Source organism: Equus caballus, chromosome 21 (assembly GCF_041296265.1).
Source record: "Equus caballus isolate H_3958 breed thoroughbred chromosome 21, TB-T2T, whole genome shotgun sequence".
Taxonomy (NCBI): Eukaryota; Metazoa; Chordata; class Mammalia; order Perissodactyla; family Equidae; genus Equus; species Equus caballus.
This window is the reverse complement of record NC_091704.1, coordinates 14,530,499-14,553,691: the sequence shown is the minus strand read 5'-3', so window position 1 is coordinate 14,553,691 and position 23,193 is coordinate 14,530,499. Positions and strand designations below refer to the sequence as shown.

Genomic DNA, 23,193 nt, shown 5'->3' with positions numbered 1-23,193 from the left:
TTGTTTTATGGGCTGGGCTTTCTCTGCTGCTGTTACCATTCCATCTTCGATTTCCAAGTGAACTGGCTGCTTTCTGCCTCTTACATCATCACCTGTGATGAAGACTGGCCTCTGACAGAGGAAATGAGGACTCTCCTAGTTGGAGCCCACGTCTCTATTCCCTCTCGCAGCAGGTGGGGCATCTCCCACTAGACTTGAGCCTCGTGCAAAGGCAGATGTAAAAGTAGGTGATATGTCAGCATGGTCTGAAAGAGGTCTGTTAACTATGCAAATAGAAAGCTCCTTGTACTTGTCCAGTGGACAAAACAAAGGAAGGTGTGGAAGTGTGTCAGGTGTTGATGAATAAAAGACTTGAGAGGCAACCGAAGTCCCCCAAGACGTCTTGCAAATTTTGTGAAGACAGATTTGAAGCCTCTAATGCTTCTCTGTCATGTTTGTACATTGCTTTTTTGCAAAGATGAGGAAGTAATATATTCCACCTGATGTTTTCTTAGCAACAGAAGAGAGAAAGCCCTCGGTACATTTAGAACTGCTGAAGGAACAACTTGAAGGCCTCTCAGTCTGTGCAGCCTGGGCGGCAGGAGGATGGAGATCTCTCTGGCCTTTCTGACCTTTGAAGGTTCCAGAACTGAGATGATGCTGACCTGGTTGTCATGCTATGTCTTTTGTCAAGATTCTGAGAAAGTCACTGAGGGCTCCTGCTGTTTCACATCTTGGGATTAGCTATTTGTGTGTGGGAGGGGAAGGAACTTTTTTTTATCATTTGTTAGAAGTTGTGCTGACTGCTTTTTTCTTTTTTCAGTCATTGCAAAAACAAAAAGTAGATATTACAGAATGACGATAGAAGAAGGACCTTGGGTGAAGGTGCCTGCACAGGGTCACATGGGCGGGATCTGAACCAAGGTCTTGCTGGTTCAGAAGTATGTGTTTCACCCCATGGGGTCACCACCATCAGAGACCACTCCCCATGAAAGGGAGGCAAAGGGGGTTAGGTGTTTAGAGAATGAGAGAGAAAGGAAGTGTTCTCCAGGTTAGAGAGGTCTATATCAACACACTTCCTTTGTTAAGCAGCTCTTCAGGGGATTGAGAGTAGATTGGTTAGTCTCCCTTTAGGTCCACCTGGATTTTCAAAACTCAAATTAGGTGGAGTGCTGCTTCAGAAGCCAGTGCTTAGTGTGGTTGGGAGGTTAGTAGACTGCATAGGGTGCCACTCACCCCCTACGCTGATTCTCTCAGCTCCCTGTTCACTTTAGTGGCCATGACATACTCTTGGCATTACTGCCCTCTAAAGACACTGGCTTGTCTTCAGGCATCTTGCCCTCTCTCTGGGCTTGAGGGTGCAAACGGTTCCTAGACCCAGTTCCACCATGTGTGTGTGTGTAAGCTTCCTGACAGCAAGCAGTTCTCAGATGCCAGCACGCTGTCCGAGAGTTTAACTCAATTCTGACACTATCTACCCAGAGATAGAATGAGATTCCACAGGTAAAGGGCTCAGTCCCACAAGACCACCCTCCACTTCAGGTGCCAGCCACAAGCCCAGGTTGTCACCTGTGCTTCTGATTGATTGCTACATGTAAGCTGGAGGTTCCAATGACCCCTTCCAACTCAGGATGCCAATCACAAGTCCAGGTTTTTAACCTGTACTTCTGACTGACTCGCTGTAAATCAGAGGTTTCCACAGCCCCCTCCTCAGATTCAATGAATTTGCTAGAATGATTCACAGAACTCAGGGAAACACCTACTTAAATGTTTACTAGTTTATTAAAGGATATGATAAAGGGTACAGATGAAAATCCAGGTGGAAGAGATGAGTACGGCAGGGTATTGAGGGAAGGGGTGTGGAGCTTCCAAGCCCTCTCTGAGCGTGCCACTCTCCCGCCACATCTGTGTGTTCACCAACCTGGAAGTTCTCTGAAAAAAGGGCTGACAAGCGGGGCTGGCCCCGTGGCCCAGTGGTTAAGTTCACGCACTCTGCTGGAGGTGGCCCAGTGTTCGAATCCTGGGCACGGACATCGCACTGCTCATCAAACCACGCTGAGGCAGTGTCCCACATGCCACAACTAGAAGGACCCACAACGAAGAATATACAACTATGTACCGGGGGGCTTTGGGGAGAAAAAGGAAAAAAATAGAATCTTTGGGAAAAAAAAAAAAGGGCTGACAAGCTGTCCTTTGGGGTTTTTATGGAGGCTTCATTACTTAGTCATGATTGACTAAGTCATTGGCAGTGGTTAGAACCTCAAGTCCCCCTCCTCCTTCCAGAAATCAAGGGTGGATATGAAAGTCCTAAAGTGGGACTGAACACATGGCTGTCCAGAAGTCACCTTCATTAACTTAAACAAGAAATTCCAAGCGTTTTGGGAGCTGTGAGTCAGAAACTGTGGACAAAGACTACATGTATTTGAGAAATATATTTTGGTCATCTGAATGGCCAAATAGATATTTCTTTTAAATCACTATATCTCAGGGCAACTGTGTTCTGCGGCTTTGGGTTTTCCGTGGCTGGCATCTATAGTTAGTTTCTGGCCTTCTTGAAGCATTTATTGGGACCTTTCGCCTACCGAGTGCTGACACAGTGCTGTCCGTAGCAGTATGAACTGGAAAGAAAAGGAACAAACACGATCACAGTCTGGTGGTTGCTGGTGATGTCAAATTCCAGTTGTTCGTTTCTGGTATGTAGGAACTAGTTGACACTTGCGTGTTCTAAACCTTGCTAAGATTGCTTCTTATTTCCAGGCAAGTTTTTTATTGATTCTTTGGGATTCTGTACACAGACAATCATGTCATCTGCGAATAAAGAGAGTTTTATTTCTTCCTTCCCAATCTGTAACCTTTTCATTTCCTTTTCTTAATGCTTTGGTTAGAACTTCCAGCGTGATAGTGAAAAGGAGTGGTGAGAAGGGACATCCTGGTCTTGGTTCAGATCATAGGGGGAAAATATCTGGTTTCTCAGCATTAAGTAGATCCTGTGATTGTGATAAGGCAAAATCTGGCCACAGGAAGGCAGACTTCAGATTGGCAGCGGGTAGGGACTTGGGGAAGGCCTAGTATGTTCAAAGGAAGGAATCAAGAATGTCAGAATGGTACATGTGTGAGCAATAGCGAGCATCTCTGTGAGAGAAACGGGGAACCTGGCTCTAATCTTTGGACTCCTATATCATATGCCAAGTGCCCTGAGCTGCCAGGAACATATTCTGCGTAGACACCAGACCAAGGCACCCGTAGGCTGCAGTAGCACAGCTTCCTTCAGCAGGCTGGTTCTCTGGAGTGGGCAGGCTCTACCAAGGTTTAGCTTCACCTCTGTGGCTTGTTCCCTGGGCCACTGTCCCCCTTTAGGGCACCTCTAATTGGTAGCTGACTTGGAATTCTAAACAGCATGAAGTAGTATTACAGTATTGAGGCCTTGGGGAAATAATCATAGCTAAAGAATAGTTTTGTCTCTTCCCATTTTGGAGGCAGGCATGTTCATTCTTTGTTCTCTGAGTGGCCTCTAGGGTCTGGGACAGCCTGCCCACCATTCACTATCCTTAACTGCCCTTCCACTTCACCACACAGGGCCCCAGACTCCGGGCCTTGGCCCACACTGTCTCTCTGCAGCCTGGGAATCTTGGATGTCAGCCAGGCTCTAGAGCCCCAGGCTCCAAGGAGATCAACAATTCTGTTCATTTTGGATTAGCCCTGGCACCCAGCCATCATTTACAACATTCTTCCCTGGGAACCCAACAGAGAAGTCCCAAGAACTGGCTTGATGATCCTTTGGAACGTGAGTCTGTCCTAGGTTGCTGGTTGCCTATGGTATGTTGAGAAAAATTTCTGCTAAGCAGTGGGAAAGGAGAAATTTCCACACCCAGAGATTAACCCTGGAAGTATAGCCAAGTTTCAGTTGTGTTCAGTGCTAGCAACCGAATCATATACCACCATTCCTCTTACTGTCCCCTTGGCTTCTGGACTGAAGAGGATAAGAGCAGACCCAGGAAATCTTTGCAATAGGGTGTTCTCCATCTGGCTAGTGGAGATCACAGTGGAGTGCCTGGTGCCCGTCTGCCAGATGTGTACGTAGAGGCCAGTGTGTCTCCCCTCCACTGTAAACTGCACATCCAGGCCTTTATCAGTTACAGCTGCAGAAATGCGAGGGAAGGAGAGCATTCTGCTTTGGTTTTTCATTTATGTTGTACGCAACATGGAAATGTTTAGCTTCAGATGAGAAAATTGCTATGGATTACAGTTGTGAAAACTCACAGATTCCTGGTCTATTCTGGCAGGGTGCCCCATTTCCTGATGTTCTTCATTGTGCAGTGGTCACGATCTTGGCTTGAATTTAGAATCACCTCAGGAGCTTTTGGAATTCCCAATACTCGGCCCCCACCTGGGACCCCTTTCGTTGGAATCTCTACGGGAAGGGGCCCAGGCATCATTATTTTTAAAGTTTCCTGAATGCTGCCAACTGTACAGTTCTGTAAACCTCTCTTGGTACCTGGATTTCACCCTGGGTCAGGTGCTGAATGTTGAGAATCCTGAAGCTGTGCAGTGTCATGAGGAGAGACATACCCTGGGCAAGTTGTAGACTCCTCTGGGCATGCTTGACTAGACAGTTTTCTTTACATCCACCCCTGGACTTTTCCTTTGCTGTTTTCATTACAGAGCACCAGCTGCTTAGTCTGAGGACAGAGGGAATAGTGGTCTCATATATTGAATTAAGGCCCAGTTGACTATTTTGGCTACATTTGGGCCTTGCTGAAATCTGGAAAGTGGGCCCCTGACTGTCTTGAGTGCTGAAGCTGTTTCTGCTAGTCATTTGAGATGGAAGACTTTCTGAAATGAGTTACCAGAATCTTTGCCCTGAGGTAAAAAGGGATGTACTTCCACCAGTGTTCATAGCAGCACTCTTCACAGTAGCCAAAAGGTAGAAACAACCCCAGTGTCCTCTGGTGGGTGAATGGATAAACAAAATGTGGCACATGCGCACAGTGGGATATTATTCAGCTGCACAAGGAAGGACATTCTGCTGCCTGCTACAGTGTGGAGGAGCCTTGAGGACATTATGCTCAGGGAAATAGCCGGACACAGAAGGACAAGTAATAGATGATTCCACTTATATGAGATACCTAAAATAGTCAAGTTCATAGAGACAGAAAACACAATAGTGCTTGCCAGGGGTTGGAGAGAGAGAGGAGTGGGAGTTACTGTTTGATGGATACAGAGTTTCAGTTTGGGGTGAAAAAGTTCTGGAGGATAGCGTTGATGTTTTACACAGCACTGTGAATGTACTTAATGCCACTGAACTGTACACTTAAAAATAGCTAAATTGGTGACATTTATGTTGTGTATATTTTACCACAATAAAAAAATATTTAATGGATATGTGTTACCTCTTCTGGGTGGCTGTCTTGGGCCACCTTGCTGGATATTGATCATATTCACCATAGACTGATGAGTGGTGCCCTCACAGGTCACCTGAGGCTGTTGCCCTCTGTCATGACAGTTAAATTGTTGGCTGTTTTTTTCTTTTGGTAAAATGGCATAGTTGTCTCCTTGCCTGCTATCAAATTGCCAGCTGTTGCTTCCTGCTCCTGTGCCTTCAACTGCTCCTCTCCCCTTTTAATGGGCTGCTTCTAATCTGGTGTCCTGGGAACAGAGATAAGTCTGCCTTTTCCGGCGGTGTGGGGCTTTGTGGTGCCCTTACCCAGTGCCACCCTCCTAGAACTTCAGGCGACCAGGAACCCTTCAAACAACCACTGTGGTGTGAGTTTCAGGTTTGTTTTTTAGCTTCAGTTTGTATATTGTATATTGGCATCTGAAGTTCAGCTCGTCTTGTTTTGAGTTAAGATGAGTTTATTATTCGTGGTTTTTCTGTCTGGTTGTCGCTATTTTGAGTGGTGGTTCCACTGGCCCCCTTGAACTGTTGGTGTTGATGGCAGATGGCTGTTCTGAGGACCCCTGGTGTGCTCTGGGTGTGGTGGTCTGGCATCAGCCAGCCTTTCCGAGGGCACTGAACTCCAAGAGGAGGTGCTTGTCCTCCTCCCTGCCAAGTGATGAGACTGCACTCCTGCCGTAGCTGGAATCCTCGCAGGCCTGAAATTGTGAAACCCAAGACCTAGGACACTTTCACTTGGGGTGTCTGGCCTTTTCAAAGAAACATCTATAGATGTTTTCTCATTTGCTCACAGTGCGTTTTTAGGCAAGCAGGTTTCTCCACAGTGCTGTGTAGTCCAAATGATGTCAAGCACTTCTGGTGCCAAAGTTTCTAGCAGCAAAGAGAGACCCTTGGGCTCTAGCTGTCACCTGAGTCTGCAGTCATAGGTAGGGTTCATGAAGGCACCTCCCCAGATGGTGGTGGTGTGAAGCTCTTTTGCCTTTGACACAGAGGAACTGTGACACTTCTGAGAATTCTAAGATAGAGAGATAGGGTAGGGTCACGTACGGTGGCTTGTCATAACTAGGGGTCTTTTGGGCCTGCTTTCCTAATTAAAGGTGAAGCGTATTTGTGAAATGAAAAATCAGGCTTTGGTCAGCTGAGTAGCTGTCACTTAGCACTGCTTAGAACTGTTGCATTTAGTCAGGGAATTATTTTATTACCAGCAAAATAACTGGCGTACTGGAAGGCTGGCATCGTTTTGGCTCTAACAATGTAAACCTGGGGTTTGCTGTCATTGTAACCTGCCTGAGAGGTGGAGTCCCTTGACTGCAGGAATATGTGCCTCTACTTGTTAAAGTCAATGCCTAGGCAAAAAGTAAACTTGTAGTATGGAACAGGCTTAATGAGTTCAAAGGTGCCATCTCAAAGGTAAATAAATTCTGTCCTTCGTCTTAGCTTTTTTTTTTGAGGAAGAGTAGCCCTGAGCTAACTACTGCCAGTCCTCCTCTTTTTGCTGAGGAAGACTGGCCCTGAGCTAACATCGTGCCCATCTTCCTCTACTTTATATGTGGGACGCCTACCACAGCATGGCGTGCCAAGTGGTGCCATGTCCGCACCCGGGATCCAAACCGGCGAACCCTGGGCCGCCGAGAAGCAGAATGTGCAAACTTAACCGCTGCGCCGCCAGGCCAGCCCCTGTCTTATCTTTAAAGATGATAATGTGGAGATGATCTCACTGAATGGAAGTTGCGATCTTAAGTAAGCCATAAGCCCCCGTGATCAAAATAGATATATGTCTGGGGAACCAGCACTAGAGTAATTTACACATGAATGAGATGTTTCAGTGGAGAAAATTTGTTCTCTGTCTGTTACCTCATTTAATGCATAATATGGAGGAAATGAGAAGATGTCCAGAACCACAGAGCCTTGCTTGTGAAAGTCCCAAAGAGTGGGGACTAAATAAAGACACAGTACCAGCTGCCCTCTGCCCTTTTTTTCCATAGTACATCACATAATTTTCATTATTTTCATTCTTGATTATCTGTCTGTCCCCATCCTCCCACCTCTAGGGAGAAATGTGAACCCACGAGGGCAGGTGTCCTTGTGCTGAATCCCAAGAGCCTGCAGTGTTGCAAGATACATACTAAGTTGTGTTGTTGAATGGCTGAATCAGAAACTCAAAGTTTTTGCCTGAACCACCAGCATGACACAGTATACCCAGTCATCCCCAGACCCCTCCTACTGGCCAGCCTGGACCGGGGGTTGGTTTTCAGCCTGTTCTTCATTTCAGCACCATCTCCTCATGCCAGACGGATACATATTAGCACATAGTGAATGTGGGCAGCAAAAGTCAGAAGCAGGGCAAGCTGGAGAGATACTGGTCAGTGAGGGGAGGAGCAGTAGTCCCACCGCAGGAGCAGAGTTAACAAAAGGAGCAAGCTGAACACTGCCAGAACCACTTGATTTGGGGTTTTGCAGGGTCTAAAGTGCCATTGTACCTACCTCTTTCCATCTCCGTCCTCCTGGGACTAATACTACTGTAATGCAATAGACTTTTTTTCTTTTTTCTTTGTAAAGAACACTTTTTGAAACCTCTCAAATAATACCTTGGGTTGAAATCAAATCTGTAATAGCTTGTGTCTCTGTCTTTACTCACTAGAGATAGTAAACCTAATCCACAAGGGAACTTGTATCTATTGGGGTCAGGGGAGCTTTCATTTTCATAAACATGGGTCAGTATGCAAAGGGAACAAATCAGAACCATGGAAACTGCGGGCTCAGAGCAGGAAGGAGGCATATGTGCTGTGAGTTCTGTCACCTCTGGGGTGAGTCCCAGCCAGGACAGCCTGGCCAGGTCAGCTTTCTTTGTCTAGAGGGTCTTCCCGGGGCTGGTGTTCTATACATTCATTTTGAGTGAATGAATGAAGTTCTTTTCTGCTCCAGGCCTGGAGCACGTTTGTTTGGGTGGTGTTCTAGGTGCACTTGGCACCCATTTATTGTTAAATGGATTTGAATTTGAACTGGATTTGATGGGGTTTTTTCTTCTTCGGCATCCTTGGTGCATTTTTTCACCTGAAAGTATATTGCATTTTGATGCCATTTCTATGGCAACCAGTGAACTCCAAGGGAACAAATTCTATTTTTGTGCTCTAACATGGTAACAGGATTAGTGAAGGCACATCGAAAATTCCATTTTAAGTTTGTGCTGCGTTTTGAAAGGAATTGAAATGGTCCAGTACTAAATTTTTAACATTGACACCATCTGAGTACACTTCTTTTTTTTTTTTTTTTTTTTTTATTATTATTTTTTCCTTTTTCTCCCCAAAGCCCCCCGGTACATAGTTGTGTATTCTTCGTTGTGGGTTCCTCTAGTTGTGGCATGTGGGACGCTGCCTCAGCGTGGTCTGACGAGCAGTGCCATGTCCGCGCCCAGGATTCGAACCGACAAAACACTGGGCCGCCTGCAGCGGAGCGCGCGAACTTAACCACTCGGCCATGGGGCCAGCCCCACATCTGAGTACACTTCTAATAATCTGCATGTCCCTCAACTTAGTCTCTGTTTTAAATGTCATTGGGTTTTTTGCTGGGGATGCTTGATGGGAGTTTATTTTTAATCCCAAATGAGTTCTCAGTGAAGTCTTTAGGAGTTCCATTCTCTGGGTTTCCAGAGTACCTTGTTCACACACCTCTCATTGAGGATTCTGGTGTTCAGGTGTGTGATACCCTCTCCTCACGTAAGCCTGCAGGTCAGGTGGTTTTTACTTGTCTGTCTTGTCTACCTAACCAAACCTTTCTAAGAGACAAAATAAAACAGAAATGTGAATTCTTTCTCTGTTGACCTGAGGAAGGTCACTCCCTCAGGAAGCCTTCCCTAACCTGAACCCTTTGCTGAGGTACTGGTGGCACCCTGGGAGGTAGTACCCTGTACCTTCCTGTCTGTGAAGACAGGGTCCTGGCTGTGGGTGGCACCCTGTGGGGAGGGGGTTCACTGCCCACACGAGCACACTTTACTTCCATCATCCATGAGCCACACATTTCCCAGTTTCCATTCTTTTGGTTTCATCAGATTGAGCTATCCTGGTAGCGATTTGGGGTTGGAGAAATGGTGCCCACCTATTTTCTGATTTTAAGTCAGTAAGGAGCCTAGCTTTCTACTGGAGTGACTTGGAGAACATCTTGGGTGTGAATCATCTCAACCCTCCCTGGCTCCAGGCACTAGTCTCTGAGCCTGGAATCATGGGGGCCTGGGCGGGAGAAGGGGGAGGTGTCGGGGGGAGCTGAACAAGGAAGGACAGCCAGAGTTGGAAGATGTGACGTGGTTCTGCAGTTTGGTTTCCCCTGGATGTTACAGACAGACAGACTGTAGCTCAGGTTGTCGTTTAGATTCTCATGTTTAGGCCTTGCCTGTTCCAGCCGCCTTGGCACAATGGGACTTGGGTAGTTGTTTTCACCAGGCTGTTCAGGGCCGAGGATGTGGTGCCGGTCGCTCTGCCCTTTCTCTCTTCCAGCAGATGGTATTGTGGCGTGTTCTCCTTCACCAGTGAAAGAGCTCATTCATGCTATTCACTGAGCAGTGGATTCAGAGCTCTGCCTTCCTCCATCTGCTGGGGATGGTAACCGCCACCCTGCTCAGAGTGTGCCCTAACGCCTTGACATCTCACGTCGCCCCAGTGCCGTGCACCATTCTGGGTAGCACCAGCTGCCCAGTGGCTGAGGCCAGAACGAGGGAAATGCAAAGTCACCCTGTGCTCCTTACACCAGCAAAGGAGCTGTCCGAGTTTGTGGGGTTGCTCAGGGCAGTGTCAGTAGTCCGGACTGAATTCTGCGTTTGTCTCACAAAATAGCTTCTGGGATGGAGCTAAGTTTCTCACTTGATCCTGCATTCCAGTCCCCTCCTGCTAGTTACGAGGAACCCACGGGCACAGCAGGGTGTTAGCCCAGGCTCTGGAACCTTCTTCAGAAGTCCTTTTCTCATCTCACCTCTCCCTTTGGTTTGTTCACCTTGGTTCAACACCCTTTTTGAATATCTGATGCTTTAAAAGCCTTTGTGTACCTCATGTTTAACATTTTGTTGAATAGTTTCTACTTCCTCCTCTTTCACATCAACTGTTCAACTCTTGGAGAGCAAACTTATGTTTCTCCCGGTCCTCTGATCAAGTTGCCAACAGCCTGCTTGGAAACCCAGAAGCTGTCATGGTGCCTGAGGCTATGTGGCCCACGCCTGCCACCTCTAACCTTACCTGTTGTGTCACCCTCCAGGAGGCTGCTGATTCCCACACCACTGCCTACCTCCCCAGCAGGGACTCCAGTTGACATTCTTCTGGGCAGTCTCCTCTCTGGACACAAATTTCCTGAGTGGTCTCACCCAGCCCTGATACTCAGCTGGTACTCTACTCTGCTCCTGTTCCCTAGTAACTAGCTTTTTGCCAGAGACAGTTTGTCTTGAGATGGTTTGAGTCTGACCACATCTTCTGCCCCTTTTTGGTCTTGTTTTGTTCCTGTAATAACCTCCATGCTAAACTTGCTCTCCACCTCCTCAATAATGTTCTCAAATTGTGGGATGCCTAACTGTTAAGTAAAGTGAGTGTAGCTAGTGCAGGGACTGGCATTCCCCATGGGACGAGGGCACAGTTACCCTTTCAGTTTCCTGCAGTCCTTCTGCTCACTTTGAGGAGAAAGTCTCATCAGATGCTCATCTCCCTTTGTGCAAATCTAGTGCAGCTCAGTATCTTGGGTCAGCAGCCATGCCAGTGTCGTTGTTTTCATTATACTTATTTTTACACTGGCCTTCTCTTCGTAGTGTCTGGTGCTGGTTTTTAAATTAATGACTTTTTTCTTCTAATTTTGAAAATTTTCAAATCTACGAAAAAGTAGATTCACCAATTAACATTTTGCCACGTGTGTTTTATTTATCATTGCTCAGGTTGCTTTTTATAAATCCTTTGAAAGTAAGTTGCGGATGTGATATTTTACTTCATGTACTTAAGCAAACATCTTTTTAAGAATAAGGACGTTCTGGGGCTGGCCCCATGGCCGAGTGGTTAAGTTCGCGCACTCCACTGCAGGCGGCCCAGTGTTTCATTGGTTCGAATCCTGGTCGAGGACATGGCACCACTCATCAAACCACGCTGAGGCAGCGTCCCACATGCCACACGAAGAATATACAACTATGTACTGGGGGGCTGTGGGGAGAAAAAGGAAAAAATAAAATCTTTAAAAAAAAAGAATAAGGACGTTCTTTTGAAAGCAGGGACTGTAACAGACATGTGCACACTCATGCTCATAGCAGCATTGGTCACAGTGGCCAAAAAGGTGGAAGCAACCCAGGTGTCCATGGATGGATGAAGAGATAAACACAATGTGGTCCATCCACACAGTAAAATATTATTCAGCCTTAAAAAGGAAGGAAATTCTGACCCATGCTACAACATGGATGAACCTTGAGGACATTATGCTAAGTGAAAGAAACCAGTCGTAAAAGGGACAAATACTGTGTGATTCCGCTTATAGGAAGTACCTGGAAGAGTCAGATTCATAGAGACGGAAAGGAGAAAGGTGGATGCCAACGACTGGGGGAGGGGGAGTTTTTGTTGAATGGGGACAGGTTCAGCTGGGGAAGATGGAAAAAGTTCTGGAGATGGATGGCAGTGATGGTTGCACGACAGTGTGGATATACTTAATGCCACTGAACTGTACACTTAAGAATGGTTAAAATGGTAAATTTTATGTTATGTATATTTTATCACAATAAAAAAGATTAAAGAGATTATTAAAGTTTTTATTCTGTTTCTTTTAAAAAAAGGGGGGGCATTGTCCTATAAAACCACAATAAATCTTGTTACATACAAGAAAGTCAACAATAGTTGCATTGCATATTAAGGTTTCCCATGTTGTCTCCTAAAATGTCTTGTCTCTCCCATTCTAACAGGTTACATATCACGTGATAGTTAATTTTTTCTTTTAAATAAATAAATTTAAGTTTGTAGAAAGCAAGTTGATTTAAAGCATCACATCCTTAAATATTGGGTCTCTGGGTGATGAAGGTGGTGGGTATCAAACCAACTAGGATCAAACCAATGCTGAATGTGTAGCAGGTCCCTACAGCCCTGGAGCTCTCACTGCCACCCTCCCCTAGGTCCTCCTCTTACTTCCCTTTCTGGGCTACTGAAAACTTTGGGCCCTTTTGGTTTTTGGTGAATTCTCCGTTGGTGTCTCTTTCTCAGAATTCTGTCCTGATGAGGTTTCTGGCCTGTGAGCACTGAGCTCTGCCTGTGCCTCCACTCCTCCATGTGTCTGATCGAAATAGAATGTGGCCACTCAAGCACTTTGACATTTTTCTAGTAGTCACGTTAATGTAAAAAGGTGAAGCCAGCAGTATATTTCGTGCAGTATATAACAACATATTTCATTGAACCCAAAATATAATTTCAACATGTAATCATTATAAAAAACTGAGATATTTTACATTTCTTTTCATAGTAAATGAGTGAAATTCAAGTCTGTATTCCACACGTACAGCACGTCTCAATTTAGGAGCTAGGTTTTCATCCAAAATATTTTATATTTGTTTAGATTCTGTAAAATTTATAATTGAAAAAGTAGATTCACATACCCAAGGTGTTCCAAATGTACTTAACAGTTCTCCAATAACTAAAGTAAGCATCAGTTTTAAAATTTAAATTGATTAGAATTCAGTAAAATCTAAAAATTCAGTTCCTCAGTCACACTAGCCACATTTTGATGCTCAAGATCCCCAAGAGGTTAATGCTGACCTTACCATAAAGATCTAGAAGGTTTCTCCTTTACAAGCCAGGAAGCTGGAGCAAGCACTTCAGGAACTCCGCTCCAGGGCTCCACTCCTCCACTGAGTGTTAGGCTGGTGGGGGAAAGGGCTCTGCGACATCTCTCACCTGTGCGAGGCTTGGTGAGGGGTGGGAGGAACACGAGGAGTCATCTGTGTTACTGGATATGTGGGGGAAGGCCTCTCTGTTCCTCTTCTCTCTAGCTCTTTGCCCCAGGTCCTCAGACAACACACAGGTGTGGGAATCATTGGTGGGATGGCATTGGGACCCCAGGGAGGATAGTGGGGGCACTATCTCAGCCCCCTCCCTGGTGAGACATGCCCAGAATGGAGTCTGGGAGAACTCAAAAAATCCCGGAGAGCAATGTGGAGAGTTGGGGAAGGGCCTTAGGCTTCCAGCTGCCAGTGAGTGAGTCCACAGCTTCCCCGTGCGTGCGCAGGTCACACACCAGCTACTAAACCAGTGCAGGTGCCATTTTCACTCAGGGATGTGCGCATGTGCATGTTGTTATTTTTTCAGTTATTCTGTACACTGTATCCTGGTGTGAAGCTTCATATGTGATGAATGTTAGTCCCACATCCTTAAATATTTTCACAATTTCAGTATAAAGGCAGTGTGGAGTTAAAGGGAATGCTGCAGGTTCAGTGGGAGTATGATAGTCTCTATGCTGGGACAGGTGTTTTGGTTTCTGATGGGCCGAAAGCTCATCACCAGTGAGCAACTTTTACTTCTAAGTGGATGTTAAGGACAAGCTGACTGTGTCTGCCAGGGAGTAAACTTAGGCTGTGTGACAGAAGCTGGTGTGTGAGATGCTGGCATGGCTGCGGCTGAGGCTCCCCTGGGGCCCAACACCCAGGGCTGGCTCTGCCATTGGTTGCTGCCTGCTGCGAAGGCTTATGCCCAGGGGAGGGTGGGCTGGAGACAGGACGAGGGGGCAGCAGGAAGCCCTGTGGAGAACTGGAACACGCTTGGTGCTGTTTGCCCTTTTCTCTCCACTCTCATCCTTCTCCTGGCAGTGTCAGAGTTGGAGCACTTGACTTCTATGGGTCTTTTACTTCAGTCAAAGTGAAATGGAATTAATGGCAGACCAGACCATTGGTTCTCACAAAGCAACAGATCCCTGTCAAATTCTTTGCTTCCTTAGCTATTCTCATCTGAAATGGTATGAGTTTTGTGCCTGCTCGGCTTCTTTGCACTCTAAAAGTTAGTGAGATTGAGAGGAGATTGGTTGGTTAAATCCCAGCGTCCATGTCAAACTGACACAGTAGGTTGTCAGGGCAGAAGTAGACGCTGAATGTCGGCTGAGGGCTGAGGCCTCCCTGGAGTGCGTGGTGGTGGTTGTCTGAGTCACTTTCTTTTACCCGAGAGGAGAGGTGCCTGACAGGAAGTCAGGACCCCTTGGCCTGTTCCCTGCGGCTGCTTGACTGTCAGAGAACCTTTGGTAGGCCTTTACTGTACCCGTGGAGTGGGTCTCTAGTTTAGACACTGTTTTTTCTCACTGACTGGTTGTCTTTGCGCCTTGAGTCAGTCTCAGTTCCTGCTTTGAGAAACAGGATATTAACTGACATTTAACTTTGCGTTACTTTCTGTATTCCCTTTGGGAAAAGTGATGCTCTCCGTCCCCTCACCTGTATTAATTGGGTTCTGTACCTTATGAAAGGTGAGGCAAGGTGAGAAGAAATCATCTTTCCTGGAGCCGCTTCTTTTTTTTTTCTTTTTCTTTTTTTTAAAGACTTTATTTTCTTTTTCTCCAAAAGCCCCCCCCCGGTACTCAGTTGTGTATTTTTAGTTGTGGGTCCTTCCAGTTGTGGCATGTGGGACGCCACCCCAGCGTGGCCCGACGAACGGTGCCGTGTCCACGCCCAGGATCTGAACCGGCGAAACCCTGGGCCACCGAAGCGGAGTGCGCAAACCCAACCACTCGGCCATGGGGCCGGCCCCTGGAGCCCGTTTTTGAGAGTGCCTTCTACTGACAAATGTAATCTTTTTTCCAAATTTTTTAAACATTTTATCTTTCCTTTTTCTCCCCAAAGCCCCCTAGTACGTAGTTGTGTATTTTTAGTTGTGGGTCCTTCCAGTTGTGGCATGTGGGATGCTACCTCAGCATGGCCTGATGAGCGGTGCCATGTCCGCGCCCAGGATCCAAACCAGTGAAACCCCGGGCCACCAAAGCGGAGCGTGTGAACTTAACCACTCAGCCACAGGGCCGGACCACTCCAAATTTTTAAAAATTCAGCTTCATAGTGAAGGTCAGAGGGTAGTATCATTGAAGAAAAGGTTGCCCCGTAAGCATCAGCTCTTCAAGGTAATCAGGCTCCTGTGTCCCTAAACCCTGAGTCAACGTGTGTCCTTGCCCTTCGTGGATACATTTGTCCTGGCTCCTTGGAGTGTCTCTATGTCTCTGTGTCTCCTCTTGGCTGCTGAAGGCTTGGTTTGGCCCTCCCTCCCAGTGAGGCTCTCAGTGGTCATGGCTGAAGTGTTGTTCGGATGTCAGGGTCATGGCGTCTCTGGAAGCTGTTGTGCTAGTCCTGAGCCCCGTTTTTCCCCAGTGAGTGTGGGCAGGTCCCAGGGACGCCTTGAGCCTGCTCTCAGCCACCACTCTGCTGTTTTGAAGAGAAATTTAGAGGCACACCATGCTCTTGTGGGGATAGCTCCCCCAACCCCACCCCGTTAGCCTTGCGTACTCATGGAGGCTGCTTTCCAGGGGATGAAATTGTAGGAGAGTTGATTGCAATGTCCCCTTTCCCACTCATGGGTCTGTTTAAGAGTTGAGTGTTGTTTCCACTTACAACCGGCCTAACTGGGCCAAGCTGGCGTGTTCTGGAACCTTTCAGCCACAGGTGGCGGGCAGCCTCTCCCCTGTGTGGTTCTCGCTGGTGGCTGTGCAGGTTGTTCATTACCTGCACTTCACTCACGTCCCTCTTCTTGGCCTCCCACGTTCCCAAACAGGTTGACTTTGACCACTTGCTTGGAGGTTGACACTAACTTGTTTCCCTGGTTGTTTGGTATTCTGGAAACACCATAGTTGTCTTTTTTTTATAGTTTTAAATTTTGTTCATGAGGATCATGAATGAACTTGGCTTTTATCCTATTGTTGGAAATGGGAGGGTTCCAGAGGACTAGTGTGACATCATCCTCAGAAGCTTTCTGGTCTACACTGGGGCTGTCCAAGACTGTATTGCCAGCCTAGTTTGACTGACCCTAGTTTCTTGCTCTTGGACTTTTTCCTCACTTTGGTAGTTTCTCTGTCCTCTGAGAAGTGAACATCATCTCCCACTTTTGCTGCCTTGCAGATTCTTCTATTCTCCATTGTTGCCTGTACTTCCTTTCTCCTGGGAAGGCCTCATCCAAGTGGAGGAGGTGCCAGGCTTCACTGCTGCCTTGGCTTTGTGATCTGCTTGGTCTTTGTGGCCGTATTGGCATCCACCTCTCAAAGGAGGACTTTTCTGCATGAATGAACAGTTCTGTTACGTTGAGTTAATCTCAATGCCACGTACGTCACACAAGCTTTTGGAAAAATGAATAACTAAAAGTAAAAGGTGTAAAAGTGCAGACGGGTAAAGAGTTGGGGCAGTAGCTTTAAAAGAGGCAACCAGAAGAAAATATCACTGGTACAATAACTATGGAGGGCACAACCTGAAACCCAGGTCAGTGGGAATGCAGAGTTTGAATTAATAGTGTCATATTTCTGTCATAATCTTCCAGCCTCTAATTTGGAGACTCGGCCAGGTCAAGGCTGCTTGGAAAATCAGTGCCTGGAGGCCAGCTTACCAGCTAGAGAGGCAGACAAAACAGACAGACCAGCCACACCACCAGAGGTCAGTGGCAGCTTGTGAAAGGGGGCGGATTGCAAAGAGCTGGCCAGTTTTTACATATGTGTTAGTTGCTTGGTTGGTTTTCCAGTGTAAATAGTAGAGTCATCCACAGACCTGCCCTGCCACATCCCACTTCATTTTAAGGTTTCATGTACCCTGCCACTTGCACATCTTTACCTAATTTCATCTCTGATTTTGCATTCTCCTATTCTGTCATAACATTTTGTCACATACGTCTCCTTCGCTTTGACACAAAGTCTAGAAATCAGTGGCACAGGGGTTGCAAACCACAGCCCGCGGGCCCATCTGAGTTTTATTGGCAGACAGCCACGCTCATTTGTCTGAGAATTTCACAGTACAGCAACAGCAGAATGGAGTATTGCAAAGACTGTCTCTCACAGCTGACTGTATTTACTCTCTGGCCCTTTATACAAAAAATTAGCCTGCCCCTGCTGGAATATGTTTTAGCCTAGCAGTTTTGATCTTGTCTATGTCAAGGTTTTGTCTTCTTTTTACTGCATGGCCATGACAGGAACATTTTAAATTCACAGATCCATTCACCCAGATTTAACCATCAGCACCATGATGGAACCTATATGTAACAATGGAACGTTTTACTGTACCTGAGCTGCTCATCCCTCCATTTGCTGGCAGGTTTCCCAGGGAAAAGATGGTGCAAAATCCTCAGTATCCCTAATTTAATGGGCCTGCTGATTGATTTCTAAAGCAAAGGGGCTGAATCAGAAGATTAGCAAATTGTGGGCCTGGTCCCCTCCAATGGAGGACAGAGCTTCAGTATGCCTACACTGCCCTAGCAGGAAGGCTGGCTCACCTCTGCCTTGGGTTGCCTGGTTCAAGGCAAGCTGCAGGGCTGAGTCTGAGGTAATGGGGCCCTACTTGGCAAGTCTGAGGGGCAGGAGTCAGGGCATGTACAAGCTTGAGAATGAGGATTAAGGCTTCAAGAACTGCCTCGGCACACAGCCACTGACCAGGCTCCAGACAGTGCAGTCTGGCTGATGACATGAGTGCTGTTCTCACCAGCTGCCTGAGCCGGTGAGATGGAAAAGTAATCCTGTTTGTGCTTCCCCACTGACACACATCGCACAGTGAAACAAGGGCCGTTGCCATGAATGGGAAGTAGCTTCTGCTCTGGGACCAGAATGGAATGGACCTTCTCATATTAGTGTTCCATAACCAGTGTAGCGGACATTTTAAGAAAGATGTTCCTAGGACAGGGTAAGATTTGTTGCATGTTGACTAGCATTGAAAAATTACCAGGTTTTACCAAAGTTGGGGCCCCCATCCCTAGTCTTTATCCCTGACTAGAATCTCCCACTTCCCCCAAGTGATTCTTTATGGGAGAGCCTTAGGATAGTAGGGAGGTGACTTCCTCTGTCTGAAGTATGTGTGAACCCAGGAACTTGTAATTTCATGAGGTGCTAGGGTGAGCCTGGTGTTGGCCAGGATTTTGTTTGGTGTGAAGCAGGTTCAAGCCATGGCCCCTCAGACCTTTACTACTTGGGAAGCTTGAATAACAACTCAGTCTCTGTTCCCCTCAATCTGCTCCCCGTGGCCCCAGCAGGAAAGTGTGTTTCAGGTTTCACCAGTGGCGTGTGCTGAGTCACATTGCAGACACACATGGCCAGGTGCTGTGAGAGTGATCTTGGCTCTGATTGGTTTACAGGGGTGAGATTCTTTGGAACTATTTCTGGAAATCTGACTTGAGACCCAGCTTGCAGGCCACATGGCATTTAGCTGCTTCTGCAGAGAGAGCAGGCCCGCTGACTAATACATGCCAAGATGTGGAAGTGGGGTTCCCTTTGCTAGACTGCAGACCTGCCGGGCCCAGCAATGCTGGTTAAGTGGCCCTCCACCCCTGTGCTTGGTGAGCAAAGGCAGTCCCAGAGGACCTCTGGCTGTCCAGGCCACCTCTCATTCTGCTTCCATGTTGCCATAGGATGACGATGAAGACAGTGATGCCGCCACCTGCCTTGTAGGGTTGCTGTGAGGATTGACCAGGTGGACACAGGTCAGGTGCTCAGTACAGATTACTGGGCCAGCAAGCAGCAGGTACCTACTGTGGCGAGCTTTCCTAGGCCTAGCGCAGGTGCATGTGGTGATGCCTTGTGTAAAGCTCTGCTAAGTGTGGTTGCCGTATTTCACAGGAGAATTCATAAAGTCTTCCAGTTAACCGTGTACTGCTTCTGCCTTCCCTGGCATCCTCCTGCCTACATGCTGTGTCACTTTAGGATCGGGGTGAATGAATGGACAGGACAGAGTTGAGGCAGGGTCACTGGACTTTCTGGGCCCTCTGGGAGACCAGGACTTCAGGTGGAACTACAAATACAAAGTGTAGGGGCTGGCTCAGTGGTGCAGTGGTTAAGTTTGCATGTTCCACTTCAGTGACCTGGGGTTCGCAGGTTCTGATCCCGGATGCAGACATGACACCACTTGGCTGTGGTAGGCGTCCCACATATAAAGTAGAGGAAGATGGGCATGGATGTTAGCTCAGGGCCAGTCTTCCTCAGCAAAAAGAGGAAGATTGGCAGCAGTTAGGTCAGGGCTAATCTTCCAAAAACAAGAACAAAGTGTAGCTGGTCACAAACCACTAGGTTTACTTAGCGTCTGGCAGTGAACAGAACTGGGACTGAATCTCCAGCAGTCAGACAATTTCTGTGCAGTTGCATATGGCCTTTCTATTTTCCTCTTGCTTGCCCTGAAATTCCCAGTCTACGTCGTGTCTGTCTCTATATATCTTGCCTCCTAATCTCCAGGAAACAAAATATTTTCTTTCTGTTGAAATTTGAAAAATCTTACGTTGTGTCATCTGTTGGGTACTGTCTTGTCTATCCTTAAAATTTTCTCAGATCACTTAGATGAGTGGGAATAATAGCAAACAATATTCTTGAAGGCAAAAATGCTTAATCAGGGTTCTATAAACTTAGGAAAAGAATTTACATTTTTATTTTCATTAACCAACCCAGGGAATCCCAAACTTTCTTGGTTCACAGCAGTCTAACATTGAAATTATCAATCGCCTTGTGTTGCTAGTTCCCACAGAGCCCTTCAGAGTTACCATGACACCTGGGGCACCTTAGCACTCAGTTTGGGAATCAGGGCACTAATCATCTTAATTTCTCTTCATCTTTTTCTTCTTAGTCCTCTAAACTGGAAACGTGTTGTAGGATATCTTTTGGGAGTAGATCCAGAAATAGGATAGCCAGTTGGGTCATGCAGCCTTCTTTGGGTTGGAAAGAATAGGTGAAATCCCTTCCTCTCCCTTGACCTTCAACTAATTTGACACAGTAAATGGTGGCTCCCGCCTCTTGGCCGTAAGTCAATGCGAAAACAGAGAAGGAGCAGCATTTTTGGAACTTAGATGTAAAACTTTGGTTGAAGACAGAGTCTACTCTGTCTTGAGAATCCAAGCAATAAATTCCTCATTATATTTGCAGGTAGATTCACGAGTTTGAGTTTTCAGCCTCTGCCCCCGTTGAGCCATTGTGCTGAGGGCCATTCATTTCCTGTAGGCCTCAGAACACACGGAAAGCAACACTGGCACACACCCTCATTGATTTACCCTTTCCCCATGCATCTCCTCTTGGGTTCCCCATCTTTTGCATCTGTAAATAGTGTGCTGCACGTGTGCAAGTATAGTTGAGGATGAAACCCCAGGCAGGAATGGGATTCTCCTATTCTCCCTACCTCCCAAATGTCCGTGGAATCTGACCCCAGTGCCCCATCCAAGCTTGCTGTACCCCACCCATATTCCCCACCCTGCAGTCAGGGACTTGTGAAGGTCAAAAGCCCAGTGTGATCACATGGCCCCTGCATTGTGCCATCCCATCCTGTTCTCCTCTGAGCTCTCACATGCACTGGTATCTTTCCTGCCTCCAGACCTGTGCCGTCACTGCATTGGTCATGCCTTCTCCTGTTCATCACAAGCCTGGTTCCTCTGCCTGATCACCACAGGAGTGCATGCTCACACTCTCCCTCTCAGTCTTGTTCTCTGTCGCTTCTTCAGGGATGCTGCCCTCTTCCTAGCCAGAGCAGCCCTGCCCTTCTCTTTCACAGTACTCAACCAAGTATTGCTTAGTCAGTCCAAGAATGTCATAGTGAGTGCAGAGTCCCCAGGCCTGGCACCTGGCTCAGATGGGACGCGTTGGCTGAGCAAGTGTGAGTCTACCGGTCACCACATTTTCTGTGTGAGAGTGCGAGCAGCTTTCCTTCTTCAGAGCTTTGAGATTGAGCTCGAAGCCCCAGGGTGACAATCTGTGTGGTTGCTATAGGGTGCCTTCTGTACCTCACTCATTCACTGAGCACCTGCTGTTTACTAGGAGGACAAGAGGAAAGTAAAGATGGTCCTTGGGAGTCTTTGGGCTCCCAGGGGTGTATGCAGGGCTGACCATCAAAGCCACTAGACAGAGATCAGAGAAGCACCAGATGCAGCAAATGAAGGGCCTGAAGGTAACAAGGAAGGGCCCATTGTGACCGCTGTGGTGTTTGGAGCCTTGATGCTAGCAGCTGGGGCAGTATGCGGTGTGGGGGGACCACTGTGGGAAGAATTTACCCAAGGAGGCTGGGCTAGTCCCATCTGTGCTTTAGAAAAGTCATCCTGGCTCTCAGGCAGAGCTGCTCACGGTTGCCTCTCTTCCTTTGCCCAGATCAGACTACAGATTCTTGTTGGTTTCTTTCATGTTCTTTGCTGGAGTACCAATGAATGGCTTCTTGAAGTTTCCTAGGGATTTTACTTGCCTGCAGTCCTGGGAGGGCTGTGCCGCAAGATACAGGTTGTCTGGGTGTGGTCTCTTGAGATGCTGGTGCTGCCAAGGCCCCCGAGTGGGTGCAGGACAGGAGTCCCGGACATCTCATGGTGATCCCTGTGGCTTGTTCATTGCAGGTGGTGATCCCTCCCATCGGGGCCATGGATGTTACCCGTCATTGGTTGTCCTCAGAGCCTCCTCAAAAAGAACTTGGAGGTTCTTGTGGCTTCCAGGTCCATCTCATCTGTTCAGCTCTTCTCATGCCTTTGCGTTTGAACTGACAGCCTCTAGCAGTTTCTTTCCTTAGGGGATTGATCTCAGACGTTACGAGTGTATGGTGTGGGTCTTGTGCTTAACTTTTCGTGTTAGTTAAGATGAGCCAGGCTGTCCCACCCTTTTGTGTTGGACCCTCCTGGGGGTACATGTTCAGCTCACAAGTGGGGACTTCCTTGGCTCAAAGGCCAACCGAAACTTCCCAAGAAATCTTGTCAAATTCTAGGCCACCCTGGCTGGTTAGGCCTGATCTTTCCATTTCCTGGGAAAGTTACTTCTCTTTGCCTTGGTTTCCTCATCTGTTAAGTGAGGATGAGGCCAGAAGCAATCTCAAAGTTGTTTCAAGGATGTTACTATGTATTAAACATGAGCAGGCTGGCTAGGAAGGGTGTTTTGGCTTTTGTGGTGGAGGTAGAGGTTTAAGGCACAGATGAGGTAAAGTTCGAGGGTCAGGTTTTCTGTAGAAAAAGCTCCATTCGTTGTATGAACAGAAAATTCAGCTTCCTTGGCTCAACAGCCCCTGTGGGTCTGGTTTGAAGGTGAAGAAAAAGTGGTTGCATCCAGAGCCTTGCATCCCTTGGCTTCACCCGAGAGAGTCCGCTTAGAAAAAGAAAAGGCCCAGCCCAGCCCCTCCAGAAGTCAGTTACCTTGACTTCATCTTGCCTCGGGGACATTGCTTGGAGATTTCCCAAATGTTATTACTTAATGGAAAATTTATGGGACTGCTTCCTTCTGATGGACGTGCCTGGGGGCCTGTGTCCTTGTGGCTGTCAGGGCTCCACTGCTCTGGGGCCAGAACATCTTCTCCGGGGTGGAGCCGTCCCTCTCCCTTGCTTGCCTGTAGCTCACTGGCACATGTTTGCCTGTGTAATTCTCGAGCTTCATTCTAGGAGAAGTATAATCGTGGAAACCAAACTACATATCGTTCTTTATCCTCACTTAATGCCACCCTCCCTCCCTCCTTCCCAGTGCCTTCAGCCAGCAGTGACATGCTTTCAAGCCAGATTCCTCCCTTCCCCCTATGTCACACTCAGTGTCCTGGGATTCAGCCTGGCCTCTTGTGTCTCTTCCTCCCTCTGTTCTCTCCTTTCCTCTGAGCAAGCTCACTCTGATGGTTCTGCACCTCAGCCCACCCTTTGGGAGCTCCCCCTCCTTGGATCTGTATGTGACCTCCTTGCTGCTTT

The 23,193-nt window shown here is 47.3% G+C and overlaps 1 protein-coding gene across 1 annotated transcript in view; it reads left to right on the top strand.

Moving 5' to 3' along the window:
• BRD4 (bromodomain containing 4) overlaps positions 1–23,193 on the top strand; it is an 82,858-nt gene that overhangs the window by 21,929 nt on the left and 37,736 nt on the right. Inside the window, exon 2 of the mRNA XM_014734742.3 lies at positions 16,864–16,976. The gene's annotated coding sequence lies outside the window, so the exon portion shown is untranslated. The remainder of the gene's footprint in view (positions 1–16,863; positions 16,977–23,193) is intronic.